Below are 9615 nucleotides of genomic sequence, written 5' to 3' on the forward strand. Positions count from 1 at the left end.
AGAATGTATTTTATGAAGTTTTATTAGATAATTTCTCTGATCATATTAATATCAAAGTTAGAAATAAATGTTATTGAAATAGTAACTACTTGAAAATTAATAATCACTTTCCTAAGTAGTCTGTACATAAAAAAGGAAAATTTCAAAATCATAAATGATCTAGTAAACAAGAAAGAAAAAAATACTTTGTATTTGATACTTTGTATCAAAGCCCAGCAAAGAAACTCACTTACATTAGAAACACACATGCAGGCCAATCCAAAGAAAACTAGAAGGAAGAAGTTAATAAAGTTAAAAGTAGAAATTAATGAAATAAAAAACAAAGAAAATCAAGAATAAAGATTAAGTTCATCCAAAAGCTTGTTTTTTGAGGAAGCCAACAAAGTAGATGAACCTCTTAGAAATCTGGAGGAAAAGCAAGAATGAGGAAAGGTAAATAGCCAAAGAATCTGAAGTTATTAAAAGGATTTTAAGACAGTACAACATATAAATCTATGGGGAAATTTTGAAAATCATGAAATTAATTGCTTGCTACCAAGATACAAGCTAACAAAGAATTGAAAATCTTGAATGAACAAATTAATGCTGACAAGATTAGAAGATTGCTTAATCTACCATTGGAAGTGGAAAGAGGACCAGGTGGTTCTACTAACTTTTAAGGAATAGGGAATTGCAATATTAAGCCATTTAAAACCCCAGAAAAATCTGGAACTCTCCCTAATCCATTTATAATGTCAACATGTTTTATATGTTACCTTATATACCTTCTGTATATATGTATTTTACATATGATATATATACATCTTATCTTATGGCTATATTAGCTAAAAAAGTATTTGATAAAATTAACAGCTATTCCTAAATAAAGTGAGAATAATATGAAACAAATAATTTTAATAGAAGCTATCCTGCACAATCTATAGCAAATAGTATTCTAATTGGCAAAACATTAAGCCATTTAAATAACAATAAAAACTACAAAGAAGCTCTTGATGTAGACTTTATCATTCATATTTATTCTGAAGATACTAGCAAATTCATTGAGAAAAGAAAAATGATTTGTGCAGACTTTGGCAAAGAAGGGCTGAAACTGTTTTTATTTGCTGATGATACATTTCATAACAAGAAAACATACGAGCCTCTAGTTAAAAAATAAAGATAATTTAGAGGCACCTGGGTGGCTCAGTCACTTCAGAGTCTAACTCTTAGTTTTGGCTCAGGTCATGATCTCACAGGTCCTGAGACTGAGCTTTGTGCTCAGTAGGGAGTCTGCTTCAAGATTCTCTCCCTCTGCCCCTCCCCCCATTTGTGTGCTCTCTCTCTTTATTTCTCTCTATAATAAATAAATCTTTAAAAAAAGTTAAATTAAAATAATTTGGTGTGGTAACTGCACATAAATATACAAAATATAGATTTTCTCTATAATATGATAAACACAGGGCAAAAAGTTTTCATTCACACTAGCAAAAACTTATAAAATACTTATGAATGAATTTAAAAATAAGGGCAGGACACATAAAAATCATAAAATTTAATTAGAGAGCATAAAGTGAGATTTGAGAAAATGGGAAGACATAAAAAAGGCTATCCAAGTAAAATATCATCCACGTTTTTACACATTTAATCTCATAAAATACCAATTCTCCCATAATTAATTAATTTTCACACTTAATCCAATTCCAAATAAAGTTCACTATTTATATATATATAAAATGTCTAGATATAACATATATAAGAGCTCATTAGATGCTGCGTGACCACTCTGCCTTAGGAATGCCGCTGGGAGTTGCCTTCCCCAAAGCTTTCTTAGCCCAAACAACCGCCCTGTGATCTAAGAGATGTATGCATTGTCTCTTAGATTATGTTTAGCAGAACTCGTACTCAGATTAGCATACCGTATCTTTCCCATAAACAGATCCTCCTAGTTCAGTAAGACCCCTTGTCATACATCATGTGCTTAAGAAACAGTGGTAAAGATGTATGATTATCCCGAAGGACCAATAAAAGCGGGAGCAAAGAAGGGCACAGGGTCTTCGCCTCTGAGCATTGACCCCCTTGACTTCTCTTCTCTTTCACAGCAAAGTTTGGAGTAATCTTTCATCCGTCAGTACAGGGATTCCCGGCATCTGAATACAACAAGAAGTGGGGATTTATAGCCCAGAATCAGGGCAAGGGGGTTGTGGTCAACGAAAAACTACCAAGAGGAAAGACGTCAAGGGTAAGATGACTATTAGTAAACCAACTTAAAGACCAGATCCTTACTGAAGGCTGGCCAGGTTGATCAGATATCAAGTGTGGGGATGAAGAATTTAAGCAGATATCAATGGCGGGGCAGGGGATGGGGGGGAGGGTCTCTCTAAACTGACTTAGCAGGATTCTTGCTAAAATTGGGCTATGTAGGCCCAACAAGAATGGGGGCCAAGGTTGAGGCCTAGTCCAGGAGAGAGCTCAGAGGAGCCTGTCTAAAGTTTGTTCAAATGAAAACAGTATTTTGGCACGGGTGTAAAAAAACCAAATGATTAAACCAAAATTGATACTAGTATATATTTGAATTTAACACACGACAAAGGTGGTGTTCTAGTTCATGGAAAAATGATAATTATTTAAGTAGTGTTACTATACTGACTATATGGGATATAATGAAATTAAACCTGTATCTTAGATACAAAATTCAATGTAAATCTAAAGCTACAGAAATGCTGCAAGAAAATGTTACTACATGTGCAATTTAAGGATGGGGGAGATGCAGGAGAAGAGTTACTCTCACATATTACTTATGGAAGTATACACTATTACTGCTTTTTTGGGCAAAAGAATTCTTATAACATCTATTACAATCACCTTAACTCAGCGATTCCACTTGTAAGAATCTTTCCCATGGAACATGATAACTTATTTAAAGATAGTATAAATGTTTAATGACACCTTGTACACAGAGGGAAAAAACTAGAAACAAAGTCAATGTCCACTGAAAAAAGAATGGGTAATAAATTAAGCTATAACTCTCTTAATTTTATACAGCAATTTTATAAAATGAGTTAAAGTTATGCAAGTTAACTTGAAGTAATGTTACATGGTAGTTTTAAGTTAAGAAAAGTAACTTCTTATGACCACATTTTAGAAAATGATCAAAAATATCCCTAATTAGAGTAATGTATGGAGTGAAGGTATGTGATTATAACTTTTTTGTGTGTATATACACAGCTGAATATTTGTGTATAATTATATGGACATGGAGAAAATTACACCTATATGTTAGATTGTTAATTTGTGTTATTTGTCCATGTGGGGTGTGTGTGTGTGAGGAGGGGTGGGCAGGAAAAGCTGCTCTGGGTGAAAGGGAGTAGGAGGGGTAGGAATAAGGTCAAACAAAACTAACTAACTAAATAAAAAGATTGTACTCCAGAAATTCACATGTGTTATATTACTCCCTTCATTCATGTAAAGTTAGATATATGTAAATTTTTTAAAATAATTATTAAATTTAAACAATAAAAATGAAAAAAAAATGCCTCTAAGAAGACAATGGTAATATATTCACAGATACTGAGGAAATGGGAAAAAAAATTATGAGAGAATAAGGTTTCCAGTCAGGAGACAGAAAGCACAGTTTTTTGTGTGTGTGCTTTGTTTTTTTAACATTAAAAATGTAATATAAAGAATTGTAGACCAGTTTTGGAGTATTGAAAGTCAACAAAAGGTCACTGAGGTATAGAGAGGTATCAAACACAAGAAACAATTATGGTCCTGGAGCTGGAGGGACACAGGGAAGAACTGAGATGAGCAAACGGTAGAGGCTTGGAGAAGGGGCCCACCAAGGATAAGACCCAGAACTCTTGAGTTGGGGCAAGAGTTGACTGGTGCTGATATCTCTGAGGCGGCCCAATGGGCCTAATTCTTGGAGATTTGGGAAAATTGCACACTGAACCAGCTACCGCTACTTGAACCAACTGTTGCTGCTATGGTAAAAATCTAATATTGTAGTGATGTAGACAGGAACAGGAAAGAATGAAAGGACAAATTTCCTTGGTCTCCTGCAGTTTTCCAGAGACCCTCCAGGAAATTGTCCTTAGTGGCACAGCCCTACAGGTTGTAGAAAGGGGAAATGGGTTTGCCCTGTTCGAGCCCCAACATCATGGAGCAGGGGATAGAATGGCGGGTTTCAAGCTGAGAGACACTAGTTTAATAATCAGCAGACCTACGTCAATACATTTGAAAATTGAGATGGAAGACATATTTTGGAAGAAAAACCTAAAAACGTTAAATGTCATTAAGAAATTAAGTTATTAAAGATTAACAATTTGACAATGTAAAAAAATATGTACCCATCTACAAAGTCATACACTACATAAAACCTTCAAAGCACATAAAATCCTGAGGGTCTTTAAGTTGCCCCAAAGCACAGACATAAAAGGAAATTCTCCCCTGCTCCTACCATCCAGCCCAGCCCCATTCATGGCTCTGGTGTCACACTCAGACCCACCCATGCCCTCTCCTGCTCACACACCTTCTGTGGCTCCTTATTACCCTCCGAAGAGTCCTGGCACCTCCCAACCTTATTCAGTCCTGCAAAATCTGCCTCCTTTTCTCCAAGTGACCCTCATATTGCAGCCATACCCCCAAATTATTTTCCAGCTCTTCCTGACTCCGGCTGCCGTAGCGAGAGGGGCCGTCGCCATGTCCGCCCACCTGCAGCGATGGTCGTGTGGAATTGCTACAGCTTCCTGATCAAGAGGAACAAGCTGACCTACAACACTGAGCCCAACAACCTGAAGGCTCACAACTCATTCCGCTACAACGGTCTGATTCACCGTAAGACTGTGGGAGTGGAGCGGGCCGCCGACGGTAAAGGCGTGGTGGTGGTCTTGAAGCGGAGATCCGGCCAATGGAAACCCGCCACCTCCTACGCGCGGACCACCATCAACAAGAATGCCCGGCCACCCTCAGCATCCGGCACATGATCCGCAAGAACAAGTACCGCCCAGGTCTGCGCACGGCTGCCATTCACAGAGCCAGCGCCATCCTGTGCCGCTAGAAGCCACAGAGGAAGCGGGCCCGCCCCACCAAGAGCTCCTGAGCACCTGCCCCCGCCTCCAAAGCAATAAAGATGTCAACCTCCTCAAAATAACTAACTTAACTAACTAACTAACTAACTAACTAACTAACTAACTAACTAACTAACTAAAAATTATTTGGCAAACCACACAGGATCTCTTCCACCTCTGCCCTTTGCCCAAACTGTTTCCCTTGCTTGAAAGACCACCCTTTCTCAAGCACTAGATCCAAAGCCCTTCACCTGGCCTCCAGGAAGCCTTATCTATGCTAGGCAGAGTCTGGCTTTACCCACGGAGTCTTCCAGCCCAGGTTCCTCCTGCTGTTCCACAAAGCTGGAGACCTCTCAGGAGCCCAGTAACACCCAACACAAAGCTGGGTAATGAGGATATCAGAATGAATCAGTAACTTCCTGCATAGTAAACTCCTATGCATCCGTTAAGATTCACTTCAAAAGGCTCTTGGATCAAGGTCAGTTTGCAGAAAGTGTTTGAATTCAAATCCAGGCCCCATCATGGCTTTTCTGTGAGACTTTGGATGTGTCCCCTCCTCTTTCAGGGTCCCAGTGTCCCACTTTTACCTTGTGAGTCTTAAAGCCCCCAGCCCGGCTAGGTACTCACTGAGGTGGTCAGCCTGCTGCCTGTTGCATGGCTACGGACACCACCCACTCTTTGTCACACTTGTTCTCCATCGGCAGCACCTTGGCACTGTCCCACGAGTGGGTCTTGATGTGGGTTGACCTTGGAGGAGAGGCATCAACGGGGCAGGTTAGGACTTGGACAATCCAAGCTCCACCCATCCCCTTTCGATTTCCCCCTCACTCACGGGCTCACTCACTCGCTCACCCTTGCTCATCTTCCCCCAGCTCCCTATTGCTCTGTTACTCCTTGAACAGCACAGCATGCTCCTCCCTCCTCCTGGCCTTTGTTGTTCTAGGAACACTCTCCTCTCCCCAGGTGTTTGCTCCAGTTGTTTCCTGATCTGGGAAGTCTCCCTTTCAAGCAGCTTCTCCCAGCCTTCTCTACCGCATAGAAAGAATAATTTCTTCCTCCTCAGCAAATTCAGAACTTTTCTTAAAATTTATCATTACTTCCTGGCAGAAAGTTTAAATGTTTGTATCATTCAACTTATACAAACTGTCCTTAAATTTTCTGACCCTCCAGATGTTTTTTTTCTTGTATGTTTACAGTTTCATTTTCCACCTACAAAAAAGCAATAATTTTTTCAAAAGAGGAAATTATCCTACCATATTCTAATACCAGGCTCTGAGAAATAAAGCAAAAAAGAAAACCACAGACTAATTTTATTTATGATGAATAGAAGTATCTAGTACCTTCAAAATATATTTTGAATAATTGGAGGGAATTATCTAAAAAAAAAAGTCTTTCATCTGTGTTATCTACATACTAAATGTAAAGTGGATAAATATTTCTTTCTTTGCTGAATGTAGATAGTTCTATAAACTTGTACTAATAATTGGCTAAATGCACTCAGGTTGGATTGATTCACTATCATGTAGGCAATGGTTCTCAATTCTGGTTGCACATTAGCTTCATCTAGAGAACTTCGAAAATTCCTGATCTCTGGTTTGCATCCCAGACCCATTCAATAAGAACCTTTGGGGAGGAACCCAGGCCTTAGTATCTGTAACACTCTGTAGGTGAATACAATGTGAAGCCAAGGTTGCAGGTGCTGAACATAACTACATACTAGCAGGATTTTAAATTTCCAAGGTTTAGTGACTAGCAGCTCAAGATCAGCAAATGAGCTTTTAAACAAAATTTTTTTGAAGAATAGTCATCTAATATTTTAACAATTTAAAATTATTTCCTCAGTGCAGGGAACTGTTAATAGCCAGAAACTTGACTGAACCAAACATAGAAGCCAAAATCACTACCTTGTGAAGCATGTAGCACTTTGAAATATTTAAGTGTTGAAAAGAAACTTCAATCATTTCCAAATTTTCAGTTAAATTTAATAAAATACAACTGTTCATTAAGTAATTTAAATGAGTGTTCAAAAAATTATTTTTTTCCTTTAAAGTTAGTCAAATCAAGGGGGGCCTGGGTGACTCAGTTGGTTAAGTGGCTGCCTTTGGCGCAGGTCATGATCTCAGGGTCCTGGGATTGAGTCCCGAGACAGGCTCCCTGCTCAGCAGAGACTGCTTCTTCCTCTCCCTTTGTGCTCTCGAGCTCTCTCTCAAGTAAATAAATAAAATCTTAAAAAAAAAAGTCATTAGGATCACAAAAAGTGAATATTGGTATGTGTGATCGCCAACCTTATGTATCAACGTGGCTAGTCCACAGTACCACATACTTAATCATACACCAGTCTAGAAGTTGCTGTGAAGGTATTCCTAAAACGTGATTAACCTTTCAATCAGTAGACTTTGAGTAAAACAGATTACCCCCATCACGTGGGCTGGCCTTAGCCAGTCAGTTGAAAGCCTTAGCAGGAAAAGGGAATTCTGCTTTTAGGCTGCCTCTGACATCGATTTTACTCTAGGTCCCCAACCTGACGGCCTGCCCTGAAGGTTTTGGTTTCCAACCTCCAAAATCATGTGAGCCAATTCCTTAAAATAAATCTCTCTATATTATATACACATCCTATTGGTTCTGTTTCTCCAGAGAACCCTGATTAATACAGTATGTTTAAATGGGAGGCAATTAGGGAGGCATTGAAGATAATTTTATTCCCATTCTCAACCCCACTCCTGTTCCTAATGTTTCCTAATATAACTGCAAATTAAAACTTTTAGATTTTTTTTTCTGTTGGCAAAAGTATAAGATCATAGTGTCCCCAACTCAAGATGTTATTTTGGGGGACATGTTGGGCCCAGTTCTCAACGTGTCTGCTTTACCATCAAGTCTAGCTTCTGGTCTTAGATAGATGATGGATCTGAATGTTTTTCCACAGGGAATGTTCGAGGTCTGGCGTAAATATTCTGACCTATTTTGGGAAGAGAATAGGAATGATGGGATTGCTTAAGTTTTGTTTTTTTTTTTCAAAATTTGTTTTTATTTTTGTATTTTCTGATTTCATACTCAGCAAGCTTCCAGTTATTTCACCACTCTGTTTAGTCTTATAAAGAATACAAAAATATTCCCAGTTACAAAGGTAATTACATTTTTGTTTACATGAGACAATAAAATGGATGAAGCAATTTATATGAGAAAATGAAGTGGGGAATTGAATATCCTTTGAGTTAAATCTGTTTTTATTTATTTTTTTAACCTTGAAGTCTTCTGAATGAAAGTTTTGGGCCCTTTGATCAATCACTTTGGGAAGTATCTCTATTTCCCTCTTCCTTTTGTTGACCGCTCTAGCAGCATTTAAAATTATTGAACCACACGTTCTTTTGGTGTCTTAGTTTGGACTACTAAAACAAAGTACTGGGCTTTGGACTACTAAAAAAAAGACTGGATGGCTTATAAACAACAGAAATCTATTTCTCACAGTTCTGGAGCCTGGAAGTTTGAGCATGGTTGAGTTCTGGTGTAACTTACTTCCTGGCTCATCAATGGTTGTCTCTCTGCCAGGCCCTCACATGGCCAAAGGGGCAAGGGAGTTCTCTGATGCCTCTTTCATAAGGGCACTAATCCTATTCATGAAGGCTCCAACCTTATCACCTAATCACTTCTTAAAGGCCCATCTTCTAATAGGAGACTTGGATTTCAACATATGAATTTTACACAATATTCACAAATATTCAATCTATAACACTTGATTATTACGAAAATTTTACAAATCACTCTACTTCATCCCACCCACTTCTTTTAGGGAAAGTGCCTCACAAGTTGAGAATCTTTTTGGTTGGTGGAGAGAGGAAGAATATAAATCAAGATAAATCTGCACAATGTTTCCAACCTTTGTTTCCTGCAGTTTGTATTATGAAAAGAAAAGGAGTCCTCTTCAGATGGACACATTGTGGGGGTTTCTATAATTTCCTGACACATAATATTTAAGGTTTCAGATAAAAGATTTTTTAAATAATCTCTAAGCCTAGGATAGAAGACAGCAATTCTTTCAGCACATTAAAATATAAAATATTCACTAGCAGATTGATCCTTGCCATACAAAGATTTAATATTCCCAAGGCCAGATCTCAGAGTGGCATTGTCCCCTTCTCTTCTCCATCCTTAGGATATAAAGGTTTCCCTCTCTCTCTCCTTACCCTGTTGCTATACAGCTGCGGTATATGGCAAAAGACAGAGCTAGGGCAGCAAAGCACTTCCTGGAGTCCTTACATCAGTGGGGGTGCAGTCAGGGGAGGGGAAACTCAGAGCTGGGAAGGGCAATGAGAAGAGCCTGGAAGATAACTCTACAGAGAGCTCGGGTGTGAGGTACATTGCTAGGGTCCTGGACCACCTGGGGGTATTTGTTAACCATGCAGGCCTTCTAAAGCTGAGTCTCTGAGGAGGAGGTTTAGAAATCTACATTTTATGCAGGTGTTAAGAAATATCTCTCTTGGTTTAAGATAGGACAGAACTCAGTATGAGCTGTTTTAGATAAATCACTGCTGACTGCCCTTCTGAAGACTGACTCCTTGAAGTCGAAGTCACA

At 38.6% G+C, this 9615-nt stretch overlaps 1 pseudogene; it reads left to right on the forward strand.

The window, feature by feature from the left end:
- Positions 1-2086: 2086 nt before the first annotated feature.
- LOC135363777 (large ribosomal subunit protein eL28-like) lies at positions 2087-6338 on the forward strand (annotated as a pseudogene).
- Positions 6339-9615: the final 3277 nt, after the last annotated feature.

This window comes from Mirounga angustirostris, unplaced genomic scaffold (assembly GCF_029215605.1).
Source record: "Mirounga angustirostris isolate CCGP_5_RB_7025 unplaced genomic scaffold, mMirAng1.0.hap1 SCAF_3, whole genome shotgun sequence".
Classification (NCBI taxonomy): Eukaryota; Metazoa; Chordata; class Mammalia; order Carnivora; family Phocidae; genus Mirounga; species Mirounga angustirostris.